This window comes from Schistocerca americana, chromosome 1 (assembly GCF_021461395.2).
Source record: "Schistocerca americana isolate TAMUIC-IGC-003095 chromosome 1, iqSchAmer2.1, whole genome shotgun sequence".
Classification (NCBI taxonomy): domain Eukaryota; kingdom Metazoa; phylum Arthropoda; class Insecta; order Orthoptera; family Acrididae; genus Schistocerca; species Schistocerca americana.
The window spans coordinates 267,188,470-267,204,117 of record NC_060119.1 but is presented as its reverse complement, the minus strand read 5'-3'; the positions used below and the strand labels follow the sequence as shown (position 1 = coordinate 267,204,117).

Genomic DNA, 15,648 nt, shown 5'->3' with positions numbered 1-15,648 from the left:
TCTGAACATCTAAGTCTACAGAAATCCACACTCACTTACGGAAAGACACCTTCACAAAAATATCAATTACCATTCCAATCAGAAAAGAGGAGCAATCACAACCTTAATAAACCGGGCTAAAAGAATCTGTGAACCGCAGTGCTAGGAGGACGGGCTCGATCACTTCAGAACGGCCTTCAGAAGAAACGGGTACTCTGACAAAGAGATAAATAGGGCGCTATGTCCCAAAAGATCTGGAGCTTCTAACGAAAGAGTCTAGCGGTTCTAGGCGCTCAGTCAGGAACCGCGCGACTGCTACGGTCGCAGGTTCGAATCCTGCCTCGGACATGGATGTGTGTGATGTCCTTAGGTTAGTTAGGTTTAAATAGTTCTACGTTCTAGGGGACTTATGACCACAGCTGTTGAGTCCCATAGTGCTCAGAGCCATTTGAACCATTTCTAACGAAAGAAGAAACAAATTAAGGGAAAGTTTTTGTTCTATTTGTAAAAATTATCACAAATCGCATCAGCAAAGTATGTATAAAACACAGTACTGGTACGGTGTTTAAACCAACAAGAAATGTGCACGAATATTTGAACACTGCAAAGGAGCAACGCCCGCTGCTCGCCACAGCAGGAGTATATAAAATCTCTTGCCCCTGCGGCCAAGTGTAGATAGAAGCTACAAATCACGCACTAGAACCGAGAAACCACCCAGTTCATTTCTCTGACATCGTGGTTTGAACAAGATCAAATAATTACCACGCTAGGATCTACAGATAGGTGATAGAAACTCCAAGTACGAAAACAATTTCAACAGAAAAGGAGGACTGAAACGAGACACGTTGTGGGCCGTAGTGCTAAATAACACAAACGGCATCATTTCTTCCTCGTTACAGGTGCCATAGAATACGACACGGCGACGCCGCGATCTTGCACACCGGTCTGATGACGCCGCGAACAGACCGTTGCGTGGATACATAGAAACAGTTCGGCTTTCTGAGCCTGTTTTGAGTTTGTAGCAGCTTTCTGACTCGTTAAAGCATCTGAAGTCTCCAACAGTCAGACAATTAATTCGTAAGCAATATTGTGATCGTTCTCGCTAGTTGAATTTCCTTGCTCTGTTACATATTTAGTCAGTTCAAAACGGAAAAATTATCCTTACACATCTTGATACAATATGTCAAATACTGCCAGACTTTTCACATACTTAAGATTCGAAAATAAAAGAGGAAGAAAATTCGGGGTGTGCCTTCCTCTCTCCACAAATAAGTGTCTCCAATAAGCTCCATCAGCCGAAAGAAACAGAAGCTAATAGTCGTATTATAAGTATTAAGAATTGTTACATCTCTTCGTGTTTTCAAGGATCTAATTTCATCACATTCAGTGTCAGTTGCCTTGCAGGGAAAGCAACTTTATCTTATTACTGGGAAATGAATCCAGACTGAAATCCGGTGTCCAACTTTAGAATTCCTCTGTATTCCCATTCTGTTATTATTCATAATGAATAAGTCGCATTTTTCGCGAAGAGAGCAACAAAAAGTGGTTCTCCAGTCGACTGCAAACCTCCACCCTCTAAACTGCATCGCTTGCTCACGAATTACGGTTGCCAAAGATGACAAGAAGGCTGCAATCCGTCTACTATAAACAAGGATTGATCTGATGCTTGTATTAAATCCATTAATCCATGGACAATGGCGTCACGACGTTGGTAAACCTAGACTGTTGATAGCAACTCTTTTCCTCACAATATTTAACCACTGATGGTTCCCGGTGTCCTTCACCGCACTGGAATCAATCCAGTCACGTACTGTGATCGCGTCGACCCTACAGAAAATTACATTAACAACATACTATTGGCGTGTACGAGATGGGAAAGTAACAGATTACCGTTTTTGCAACAGCAATACCACCGCAATTGAAATTTGTGGTAAGTGCTACTAGCGTGCTCTCCTTGACCAACCTCGTATCAACAAGGAGTTTTGGAAGTTCTTATAAATCGATTGATATCTTTGTAGTTGCAATACACCACTGGATACTATGCTGGCAGTGAAAAAGTTTATACTCGTATAACCTAATTGTAAACAGTATTTAACTATAATTTAAGCAGTTCATCATCCTTCCTTAAACTGGTGATTTAATTAACCTCATATTATGTCAGCCAATTAATGTGGTTCATACCGAGATATTATGTCTCTGTATGTCCTGTACCTTTTAGCTGGCTGAATAACCTATACTTCCTGGATGCTAAATACATGAATAACTAAATCACGATCTATTGTTTAGGACTTCAGCCATACTAGAGAACAGAAAATTCGTTTCGTGTTGTGCCGTATCACGTTTGTGTGGAGCTTTTTGTAGACTGGCCCCAGTCTCACCGTCATGAGACTGTCTGCCTAGGCTACTGAGCGCCTGTTGTACAGAGACGGTCTGATTACTATAAAAGGAGCTGTATCTTGTGTGTGTGGTGGTGGTGAGGGGGAGGGGGATGGCTGGTGAATCACATGCGCAAATTCTGAGTGAAAATCGTTTTCTCATGCTACGTCTCTAGAGTACCTTAGCGTGGTGTGAGCTCACTCTGCGCATGTAGAGATTATGTGATATAATGTTATTAACAGTGGATGCGACGATCTCTTACGAAGTTTTGGGTGACTTTACATTAATGTTTCTTAGAGCTGTGTAAAAGGATTGACCTAGGCAGCTTGCACAAAATTCATAATGAAATGTCCTACGGTAAGGCGATCGTACACAAAAAAAAAAAAAATCCTGTGGCCTGTTGATATGAAGCACTTACCCGCGAAAGGCAAAGGTCCCGAGTTCGAGTCTCCGTCCGGCACACAGTTTTAATCTAATAGTTTTCTAAGAATCAGGTGTGCTGCCTTTTTCAATCATGGGTGTGGCCTGTGATTTCTGTCATACTCAGAGAACAGTTCCCTGCTTAAGAAATCTTCGGAAGGTTGTTGTCGTAGATGAAAATAAATCATTTTTAATTCTGTATGAAATGGAAAGGAATACCGTAGAATCCTGGGGTGATGGGGTATGGAAATTTCAGTTGCTGTTTAAGGTTATCAACTCAGTAGATTACTGTCGTTGTTTCGTCTAGCAGACAAGTTTAATATTACGTTACGAAAATTCATTCCTGCAGCACAGAAATTCCTCGTATTCAGAAATGAGTGTCTGTTTAGATCATTATGTACCCACATTGTAAGGAAGATACTTTGGCCGTTTTCCTGAATAAGCAATAGTCTCCCGACCAAATTCAGATTTTGCAAGGATGCTTTGCAAACATTTTACAGGAATATGTTTTATTTCTTCTAAATTTTGCTATATTTTGATATTTTTTTATGTATGAACTTCTAAAGACAAACTGATACGGTAGTTAGTAACGTTATTTGAATTGTAATATAATTTTCAGTGCACCTATCCACACTACCTGTAAAGTTCTGGTACTGCAGCTGATAGGGAATATTTTTGACCGTGTAGAAAAAATCTGAAAGAGTGAACTGTCTAATAATGAGCGAAGCACGTCGAGGCAGCAATGTTAAGATGATGACGCGAGCAGAGCGTAGTTTTGCGATAAATTTAGTTAGTAAAGGGGGATCAGTTTCAGTAATGGTGAAAGGAGTGCAAATTTGGAAGAAAACAATGGAAGTTTAGTGAGACGGAGAACATTGTTACTTTATTCGGAGATGAGAGTCGAGCTTGGAACATTCTAGAAGATGTTTAGGGCTCCTATGCTACCACAAATTAATATACTTCGGGTATAAGACTTTATTTTTAGGAAAATCGTGACTGAAGAGGAAGAAGTGTTGAAATCGCCGGAGAAGAAAGAATAAATCACAGGCAAGAAGATTTTACAAGATCAGCACAGAAGCAACGCCAAGAAGCAGCCAAAATATGTCAAACACTCAATATATCGGAATAATCACATCCGTAGGACGTAAATCTACCGTGACCTTTTCCAGCAAGAAACTGAATTATTTTTGTGTTATTTTGACAGCAAAGCCTGACATTTTAGCGTTCTGTGGCTTTATAAGTGGAGTCAGCCTACAGTTTTCTGTGCATAGAACTGAGAATTGTTTTGCTTACAACTATTTAACAGTTAAAGGGTAAGAGTCCGATCAATTAATTCTGAGTGAATTAGATAAACCGGCAGTTTGCTATATTAGTACACAGTTCAGCAACTGTCATTGATGGAAATACTAAATCAGTGCCCGCTAATTTTACAAATCCGACAAATTCCATCACATACCTCTTTGAAACTGTTTAAAGTTTTATTTGCAGTATCTTTTACCACGTCGCACCGGAGACGATGTGTGATTTTATTTGGATTTCATTATTAATTTACCTAATTGACGAGATCACAAGAGCCTTTTTGCAGCGGTTGAGCGGTGGCTCCATGGAATTTCATTACGAGGTATATAAATAATCATTAGACAACTTTATTATTAATTTACCTTATTAACGAGATCACAATAGCTGTTTTGCAGCAACTTAGCAATCACCGAGAAGGGTGGAGCGCTGACTCCATGGAATCACCATTAGACAATATTAGTGATACAGCAGTCAACTATCACCGGCAATCTTTGCGCGTTACGTTTTAAAACATCGCTCTGTAACTGAAAGTTTCACCTGTTAGCAATTTTTCCAATTGAATGAAGCAAGTCTTCGTTACCTTTTGTTCACATGCTATTGCCAATACTTATTGAATAGAGAATTTTGACTTGGAGTGATGGGTATGCCTATAACCTTTCAACGTTATGATTATATTTTAGACATTCCTTTTATCATTTTACTATTCACAAACTCATGACACTATACTTTTTTTTACCATGTAAGTTACACCTGATGATGCGAATTTAGGCCGCGAAACCGGTTGTATTTCAATCAACCATAATTTCATCTGCTGTTAGCGGAATTCTTCCTAACATCATACAGAGTAATAGACAAAAACTCATGTAAGGCAAGAAAACGTAACTAAAATGAAAAGATATACAGGATGAACAGTAGTGCACATCATATCATAAAATAACATAGTTCGCTCCCGTAATACCTAGAAAGAATGAAAGCTAAAAAGAAGAAACAGGCAGGTACAGTACTAATAAATACCACTCACCATGAGTGACAATATCTGATGAGATAACGGGCCCCCATATACCGAACAAGTGATCAAAAACCGACCTATATGATCATCTATGGTATTACGTAAAATTAAGAAGTCCCCGGTACAATAAATGGTTTGTCCCGGTTTCGTTTTAAGTGCTGTATTTAAAGAAAGAAAATTAAATTACTTTATTTTGTCTTTCTCATCCTTTTACTGAATTTGAAATAAAACACGATTCCTGTAAAGCGCATCACACTAGTCTAGATTCTATCCTTTTTTTATGATGTTACATCGGTTTTAACACATTGTAACGGATCACCCAGCTTTCGCATCAGCCTAGTCATCGTTCTAGATTTCTAGTTATCTGCGGATGTGCATGCGCGATCCACATGAACGTTCTCTCCAAGTCGCTAAGTGGAGTATCTGCAGCTCCGTACTGACACGCCGCCTGTTAGTATAGGTCCAGTGCGCTCCCTTCCGTTGGGAAGCGCAGCCTCTTGCCACCTGGCTTCGCAATGCGTTACTTTCTGACTTCATGTATGTTTCGTGCTAACCTTAAAATAGTGTTATACAGGATTTTTTTTAACATGAACTAAATTATACGCCTAAGATTGAATAACTGGGCTTTTTATCAAAAATTTTTCAATCCTTTTTAGCTAAAAGATGGATCGTGATCTGCTTAATTTTACTTAAGCCCTTAGATGATTAAAGGTGTTCGGTTTTTGATCACTTTTTCGGTATATAGGGATCCATTAACTCGCCAGATACTATTACTGATGGTGAGTGGAATTTATTAGTATACTACCTACCTGGTAGTTTTTTTATTAGGAATTCCTTCTTTTTAGCTTTCGTTCTTTCTAGGTATTATGGGAGCGTTATAAATTATTTTATGTTATTTTACTTAGCAAAAATCGCTGACTATGAACGTTGGGTCATCCCGTTCTCTTTACTCGATCGGATAATGACCTGATTTTGTGTTCATCCCGTACATTTTTTCATTGTAGTTACGTTTTCTTGTCTTATATGAGTTTTTGGCCATTACATTTGTATGGACTGCATCTGCTCGCAACTAAAATACTGCGAAACCGGTCGTGCCTATAAACAAAGGACTTACAGCAGAAGTGGTCTTATTTTCAAAATGAAATATCCAGGCTGTGTATGCCCTAACTATAATGTCTGCTGCATACAAATAGTATTCATCGAAATCCAACGACCTTTTTCAAGACAACAAATCATTACAATGTACCTCATTTTCAATCGACAGAAGTTGTTTGCTGCCATGCATTTTCCAATGCTGTTCTCCCGATAAATTGTTTCGAAACATTTTCTCTAATTTTTCTCCGCTGTCCTGCAAAAATAAAATCTTTTTTGCAAGTGTTTCACGTTTGCTTGGCACATTAATTGACGCATAGAATAAAATTTCTTCGAATCAGCAAAATTCATGCCGAATTTGTAAACTCAATACTCCAGATTAATAAAGACACATGTGATAAATGATGTGGCAGCGATATCATTATAATTAACCGAAAATGTTACGAATTTATGCTTCAATCTTGTACGCAGAATACTGTATTGAATATTTCGCAAAACAAGAGGCTCTGATACGAGTGAGGGTATTCGAAGGAGACCGTCACGAAAGAGGAACAATGCTAAGAGTGACGAAGCAGAAATCTTCGGTGGCTTTGCTGCGTCAGCCTTCCAGCGTTTGAATGACGCTTTCGTGGGAACTGTGCCATAAACATCGGCACGAGCGGAATGGGCGTCGTAAACAAACAAGTCCATTCTTCTCCCTTGAGAATCAATTCCCCCATGTGCACAAAGTTAATGTTAAGTGCATCTCTAGATAGAGTAGCTAATGAACGTAAGCACCAGGAAAACACAGGGTGTTTTGTTTCAACAAAATTCATTCGCATTCCGCTCGAGTATATCTTCTCTATGAACGAAGATAGACATTTGAAGTGAAATTTAACTGGCACTTAGGACTAATGACGTTTTATTTTCAGAAGAACCAACCAGTTTTACAAGTGTATGTATTTTACATACACACACAACCTTGCAATACTTTTTACAATTACGTTTAGGATAAAAGTTTTATTTACCTCTTACAAATGGTTCAAATGGCTCTAAGTACTATGGGACTTAACATCTGAGGGCATCAGTACCCTAGAACTTAGAACTACTTAAACCTAACTAACCTAGCGACGTCACACACACCCATGCCGGAGGCAGGATTCGAACCTGCGACCGTAGCGGTCGCGTGGTTCCAGACTGAAGCGCCTAGAACCGCTCGGCCACACCGGCCGGCTTTACCTCTATCATACGTTCAATGTACCCCCCAACGGTCACACGACAAACATTCAGATGATAGTCGAACTCTCTGCATACTTTTGCACAGAGACAGGAGAAAAAATGCTGTTACTAAAATGCATGCACCAGGCAATTATATTAACCAGCAGCTCACAACTGGCACCAAATTAAAGCTTTTAATTTCGATGCACAAGTTAATATTTATTCGTATAGAAAATGTAAACCTTGTGAAATCGGATAAATCTTTTTTTTTTTTTTTTTTTTTTTTTTTTTTTTTTTTTTTTTTTTTTTGTTTTAATATCGTGGTTACAACTAGCTGATAAAGCGCACGGTGTGAGGAACACATTTCTTCGTAGGCAAAGTTGTAGTTACAGTAGTGCATGACTGAATTCTGACCTCTGTTGTTCTGTCAGTTTAATGGCATTTACAAGTCTGCTTTGTAAAGCGGGTTTATACACGGTGGTCACAATTCATTTTTCGCTACTTTACCTAGTACAGACGGAAAACTATTTGCCGTATGGGTACCCAACTGTATAGGAGTGATGTTCAGACTTTCCTCTGAAAGATATGCGTTCTCAGCAGTGTTAGTATTATAACTTGCCGCTAGGCGCCGATAATGGTAGAGAGACGTAGGGTTGAAACACAAGCATCAGCGAGCATTACAGTTGCAGAGAATCACAATGGATCTGGACAAGGTGAGCAGGGCTTTACCCGTAATGCTGTTTCATCAAAGCAATAGCAATAGTGCCGCTGCTATTCGCGAGTCTCGACGAGTTACAGGAATATGAAGAGGTCGTCTTTCCGCACACGGGACGAAGAACATGATTCGGAAGTTAGAATTGACCGGCGATTTGACAACTGCTTCTGGTACAGTACGACGTTCAGGTGCAATACAAACTGTTGGTGAAGTCGCTGTTGCCATCGCTGGGAGTGCTGGAGGCAATGTGCGATCTTCAAGCAGAGCACGAGCTGTGTCACGATGGCTGAGCCATTCATGGTTCATCTTTCGAAAAGTGCTGTGAACAGTTGTGAAATGATATCTGTAATGCGGTTCCAGACCATCAGAGTGAGCAATGTTTGTAGCCTGTAACGTAAACATGGCACGCAAACAACGAATATTATTCTCTCATTTGGAAATTAAGTTTATCTTTCAATGGTTTATTCTTTCTATTCCGCACGTCCTTACAAATGCTTTCACAAAGTTTCATTATCCTACTACTATTATTCGATTTTCATGGGGACTCTGTCAAGTAGTGCAAATTTAATTATAACCACACTGTAAAACGAAAACCATTATTAGGATTTAACGTCCGGTTGAAGACGAAGTAATTAGAGATGGAGCGGGGTTGCCTTTAAGCTCTCCTTCTAAACTTTCAGCACATTAGGCAGTTCTCAAAATGGTCCTAACTTCTCTGTCTTTATCCTTCCGTCCGCTAAATAGATTTCGCTGTACTGTCACAGACAATGTCTCAATACACGCTCTCGCTGGTGAACATTTAACTCAAACGGCCACGCCCTCTATCAGATTCGATTTCGTACAGTGTGTTTTTCGATCAGAACGACTGCCTCTTTGAAATTATCCATGGACTCGCCTTTCCCTTATTACCTACCTTAGATTATTAGTGTTGCACAGGGTACACCCACAATCACAGAATATTGAAAACAATGAAATATATAGAGGTATAAAAACACAAATACTATACGATCTACTGCAGAATTGACTAAAAGTACTACATGATCTACTGTAGAATTGACTACATTGTAGCTAGCTCTTTGTTTCCATAAGTTACGTTCTAAGCGGTTGTTAACTTCCATCAACACTAGCTGACACAATTTCTTTATGTTGTTTAATGGTACAGTTGTAGGCGCAAGAGAAACTTATGTGCTGCAAAGGTATTAAGTACACTGTGGATTGGTTATTGTCTTCTCACTCATCTTGGAAAGTGGTACACTTATATGTAACATTCTCTAGGGAAGTAACGTCAAGCAACACAAAGATAACTGCACTCTAAGGTCTGCAACAAACATTCCCATTTTATCCACGCTAGTCACTGACAACGACGAATACGTATATTAACTGCAAACTACGTTGAAACGAAGCGTAACGAGCTGGAACCACATCTTACTAAATTTCTCCTTATTAGGCCAATAGAGAACAGTCTAATATTGTAGGAGATTTGTTTTGATATTACGCTCTTTTTCTAACAATAATAAAGTGATATTGGAATACGCCAGTCATGAGATATGTCAAAATCCTCATTAAAGCGTTTACCTAACTAAGGACTAAATGTAACTTCTCTTTGGTGATTTTTATCTTTATCTCACTGCAGTCTTGGTTTTATTTTCGTTTCTTTTACAGAAACTATTTTTGTCAGAAATGTTGTTCGTAGAAACATACACTATTTATTAAGTCAGTGTTTTGATAGAGTCTGTAGCAATACGCAGTAATGGGACGTGTTCTAGGACATCCAAACATGTTTGTAGTTTTAGCTTAATACGTAGGCAGTTTCATTCTACGTATTACATAGATGTTAATGAACTGTTGCTTCTTATTGTTGCAGGTGCTGACACACAGTTGAATCATGGGTAATGAGTCCCCCTTACAGCGTGGAGAAACGGATTGTAATGTGCACGCGGGTTCACGAACGACACCTTGCAAGGAAATCGATGAGAAATATTCAGCATGATTTCACATTAAGGTTCCAGAAACCTTCCCCACCTAAACCGACGACTTTAGGTGGCAGAAAAAGCTCTTTGCCACTGGTTGCATAAAAGATAAGCTCCGCTCAGGACGACCACTAACACGACTTACGTTTGTGGAGGCTTCAGCGTCTGTCGAACGTTCGCCAAAAACGTCCTCTCGTGTGCTGTCATAGTTACTGGGAGCTCCATCCTCCGCAATAGACAAACCTATTAAGAATGATTTGAAGTTAAAGGCATTCAAATCACTGTTTGTAAACTACTGAGTGACAATGGCATGCTAAAACATCATGAGACTTGTGAGCGAATGCACGATGTCTTTACTACTCTACTTTCAAGGAGGAAACAGTTTTTCTCGGACGAGTGTGCAATATATCGCAGTGAAAAAGCGAGAATCATTTATTTCTGAAGTAAAGAAAACGCATATTTTTTATGAAAAACTTGAACACAACGCACCAGATGGGCATCATCTGCGCTGCAGAAGAACATTCGTTCTTCCTCTACAGTGCTGTGAATCACATTGCGTGAGTGGTTTATTCTGCAAATCTGTAAGATCGCGAACTGCTCGGTCGCGTATGGTTCCAGAAGGATGGCGCACCAGCCCATCATACTATTGCTGTTAGAGAAGATCGCAGTGAAGTATTTCCTGGTAAATGGACTGGACTTGGTTCTGTCCAAATGCCTACAACTTCGGAGTGGCTGCCCCGAAGTCCTGAGCTATCATCTTGCGTCAACGCATTATGAGGGATCATTGAACGGAAGGTTGCTGCCGCAAGTTACGAAACAGTTGGCGAACTTAAGGACACTGTTCGATGTTCATAGCGATGTTTAGAACTTCACGTCGTACATGGAGGAAAATCAGACTCTGTTACACTACTGGCCATTAAAATTGCTACACCAAGAAGAAATGCAGATGGTAAACGGGTAATCATTGGACAAATATATTATACTGGAACTGACATGTGATTACATTTTCACGCAACTTGGCTGCATAGATCCAGAGAAATCAGTACCCAGAACAACCACCTCTGGCCGTAATAACGGTCTTGATACGCCTGGGCATTGAGTCAAACAGAGCTTGGATGGCGTGTACAGATATTCAGCTTCGTACGCAGCATCGTATGCAGCGTGTACAGGTATGCAACTTCAACACGATACCACAGTTCATCAAGAGTTGTGGCTGGCGTATTGTGACGAGCCAGTTGCTCGGCAACCATTGACCAGACGTTTTCAATTGGTGAGAGATCTGGAGAATTTGCTGGCCAGGGCAGAAGTCGAACATATTCTGTATCCAGAAAGGTCAGTACGGGACCTGCAACATGCGTCCGTGCATTATCCTGCTGAAATGTAGGGTTTCGCAGGGATCGAATGAAGGGTAGAGCCACGGGTCGTAACACATCTGAAATGTAATGTCCACTGTTCAACGTGCCGTCAATGCGAACAAGAGGTGACGGAGTCGTGTAACCAATGGCACCCCATACCATCACGCCGGGTGATACGCCAGTATGGGAATGACAAATACACGCTTCCAATGTGCGTTCACCGTGATGTCGCCAAACATAGATGCCACCATCGTGATATTGTAAACAGAATCTGGATTCATCCGAAAAAATGACGTTTTGCCATTCGTGCACCCAGGTTCGTCGTTGAGTACACCATCGCAGGCGCTCCTGTCTGTGATGCAGCGTCAAGGGTAACCGCAGCCATGGTCTCCGAGATGACAGTCCATGCTGCTGCAAACGTCGTCGAACTGTTCGTGCAGATGGTTGTTGTCTTGCACACGTCCCCATCTGTTGACTCAGGGATCGAGACGTGGCTGCACGATCCGTTACAGCCATGCGGATGAGATACCTGTCATCTCGACTGCTAGTGATACGAGGCACAGCGTTCCATATTACCCTTCTGTACCCACCGATTCCATATTCTGCTAACAGTCATTGGATCTCGACCAACGCGATACAATAAACCGCAATCGCGATAGGCTACAATCCGACCTTTATCAAAGTCGGAAACTGGATGGTACGCATTTCTCCTCCTTACACGAGGCACCACAATAACGTTTCACTAGGTAACGCCGGTCAACTGCTGTTTGTGTATGAGAAATCGGTTGGAAACATTCCTCATGTCAGCACGTTGTAGGTGTCGCCATCGGCGCCAACCTTGTGTGAATGCTCTGAAAAGCTAATCATTTGCATATCACAGCATCTTCTTCCTGTCGGTTAAATTTCGCGTCTGTAGCACGTCATCTTCGTGGTGTAGCAATATTAATGGCCAGTAGTGTATAAAAACGATGGTGTTTTCACAAACACTCTGAAATAAATAATAAAGAGTAATCACACTACCTGAAAGTTGTCCTCAGCCACTATCCCACATTAAAACAATGCGACGAGCTATGAATATAAGGACACACGATAGGGGCTAGTAGGACTTCGTTATCGCTCTGTAGGTTTTATTACATAGTCAGTGCGATGGCCTGCATCTCACACTGCTGTTTATGTTCGCTTAAAGTGCTTTGCGATTTACGTACTTCCGTTAACACTAGGTGTTAAGAGGCTGTCCAAAGGAATTTGTCAGTTTGCGCTTTCTTAACTATCAGGAACTGTAGCAGAGCAGATACCCAACACGAAACTGTCCGAATTGGAGACAATATCCCCGAGTTCATTAATGAAAAGACAGACGAACAAAGCTGTGGTTTCGAGAAGGAGGTCTTTTTCCTCTCTAGTGTGAGCCGCTTTGTGTCAAAGCGCTATTTCCTCCCGAGAAGGCGTGCGGGAAATCAGGTCACGGACGGCCGTGTTTGTAGCTCCTTCTCTAGTCGCTAAGTGGAAGCTTAGCCGGACAGCTCCAGAGGTCTTTCACTGGCGATTCATGTCGTCAGGGAGTAGACAGTGACCTAACGTAGCCAACGCTAGTTTCTAATAGATGCAACATTCTTTATTGCTTACTGTCGAGATTTTGATGTTGACAGCTATTACATTACAGTCTATGAATTGACCACCGGTGACCAAACGCAATGTACAACATGATGTTTCGATAAAAAGTCATAACAACTTTGCTTCACCGTTACAAATAGCATGTTCCTACAAGTCGTGGGTCTAGTTAAAGCAGAAGAATAGGAAACGAAATTTACTGTTAATCTAATTATTCCGCTTGTTTATGTTACGACGCAGAAATTATACACTCTAAAATGTGTGATTGTCTACCAGATTCACATATCCTCTGCTTATCCCGTGAGAGATGAGTCTGAAAGTCTCAAATGATAACGTAAAACAAATAAACAACAAACTATACGCAGCGGAATACGTATTTCACGATATTCTCCATTATTTTCGGAGGAGAACTCTATTTGCGGGTCTGTAGCTAATAAAGTATTTGTTTTGGAACTAGAAGTTTCATAGCCACACTTTCCGTTTGTGATTTACGTTTCACTACTTCGCGACTGTTTCCGGTGTCGCAGACGCATTCGCGCGTGCCTGAGGATGAAAGTGTAACCCCGAACTATTCGCAAAAAAAAAGAACATAAGAGAAATAGAACATATTACTTCAAAACGATGAATACATGTTGCCGATCTCTTAGTACGTGACAACTCTATTGGTATCTACCACTGTTTAACATATTACCCTACTTTTTCTCCAGAGAAAGCATTTTCGGGGTATTATTCCGGTTAAGTGTTCGTCCAGGTACATAGAGCTGTCCCAGAAAGCTTGTCTAACAAAGTCACACGAAAGTGAAACTACGAACCCTTAAATGCATGATTTTTTGTTTCAAACTAAAAATTACTACGTTTAGTTTATAGTGCCTACGTTACGAAACAAACATTGAAAAAATTTTAATTAAATTAACAAAGTATTATTGTTGACAATCGCTACAAACACGAATACAGACCTAATTACAAATCTATCGTAAAGACACTCGAATTAACTGTCTACACCATATCTACTTACGTTTTCAAAATAAAAAAGTTGTTTTAAAACCCGCAAATCAGTGCACAAACACCAAAAAAACGTCTATACTTTCCGCCAAAACACACGCGCGGCAGTACATCCACACAGCTGATCGTCGAACTGGTTCAGTTCATCCTGCCATTTACCGTCGCTATGATGAACTACTAGCAGCTTAGCAGCTGCAGTAGAGTGTATACACTTAACTACATAACGAATTTGTTACAAAATGTTGCTCAGTATAGGATACATCGAAGAAATGAAGTCTCTAGCTGGTCAGCTACGCTATGCATTAAAGGGTTGAGCTATAGTTTTAATCACACAAGATACTATGGAAGAAACTATTTAAATTTGATAATGTTGGAACTGAATGTTAGAAATTCTTCTTCGTATCTTATAATTTAAGCAAAATAAGTGTTACTTTTAATTTTTAGACTAGCTTCCCTTACAGTTTTCTTTATAAAGTGACATTTCCTTCTCTATAAGCTGAATTTACAACAAAACAGATTCTGTTCGCTATCAATAAATCGGTCCACTTCTGTTGCTGATACAAGCGAATCATTTGCCATTTTACACGCAAGAAATACAGTCAGTTAAATATTTGCACGTCACACCAGTATCGTATTCAGCCCTAAAAGAAATTGACGCAGGTACAAAATGAGTAAGCAAAGCGTTTCCCGCCTCGAAAGAATATTAAGAGTTCAAAGACTCTTAGTGTATGGTGTAGTACTGTGCGTTTTACATGAATTATTTTCCATTAGTATACAACAGTCATATGATAAGTAATGTAATGAAATGTATTACATATTGCCACCGCTGTAGGAGTCATAAAAGTGTTACCTGACCACGGAGAAATAGCTAATGGGGTTTTTGGATAATCCTATTCATTACTGTTCCATATACAACTTAAGTAGACAAAATTTGAGGTTGCAAAAAAAAAAAAAAAAAAAAAAAAAAAAAAAAAAAAAATGTTCGAATTGCTGAGTTTTCTGTTTCTGCTAATGTACTTCTGAAAATCTTCGGAAGAAAAAGAAAACGACAGAATAGTATGTCCACGACAAAAATGTAGAACTTCTAGAAATAAATCGTAAATGGAATTCGGAGAATTTTCCTACCTAACGCTAGTGAAATTCCGTGTGTGGGCCGTACGTAGAACGGGAGGATGGCAGAAGCAGGCGTACACCGACCTGTGGGCGAAGACGAGCTCGCCCCAGTCGCAGCAGCCGGGCGGCAGCGGCAACTTCTCGCGTGGCCGGCGACGCACGACTGACACGACGCCGCCGCCGCCGCCGCCGCCGCCGCCGCCGCCGGACGCCGGCGCAGCCCGCGGACGCCAGGCGCCGCCGCCGCCACCGGCGCGCTTCGTTCTGATTGGTCGAAGCATGCTCCCTCTGCCGCCAGCAGCAGGTGTCTGCCCGGAGCTGGTTAACGCGGCGGCAGTCTCGCTCCGACTGCCCTCCGTGGTCCCCGCCACTTCATAAGCAGCTTTGGCAATTCATATATCGATTATCTTCAAGATACCTACGTTCGTTTACATCCACAAATATGCACATCCAAAATAAATCTGACAGTTTGTCATGCGTTACACCATACTCTTCGTCCAAACATTCATCGGA

The 15,648-nt window shown here is 40.7% G+C and overlaps 1 protein-coding gene across 1 annotated transcript in view; it reads right to left on the bottom strand.

The window, feature by feature from the left end:
• Nucleotides 1-15,319, bottom strand: part of LOC124581857 — a 379,210-nt gene extending 363,891 nt beyond the window's left edge. Inside the window, exon 1 of the mRNA XM_047131302.1 lies at nucleotides 15,220-15,319. The gene's annotated coding sequence lies outside the window, so the exon portion shown is untranslated. The remainder of the gene's footprint in view (nucleotides 1-15,219) is intronic.
• Between the last annotated feature and the right edge of the window lie 329 nt (nucleotides 15,320-15,648).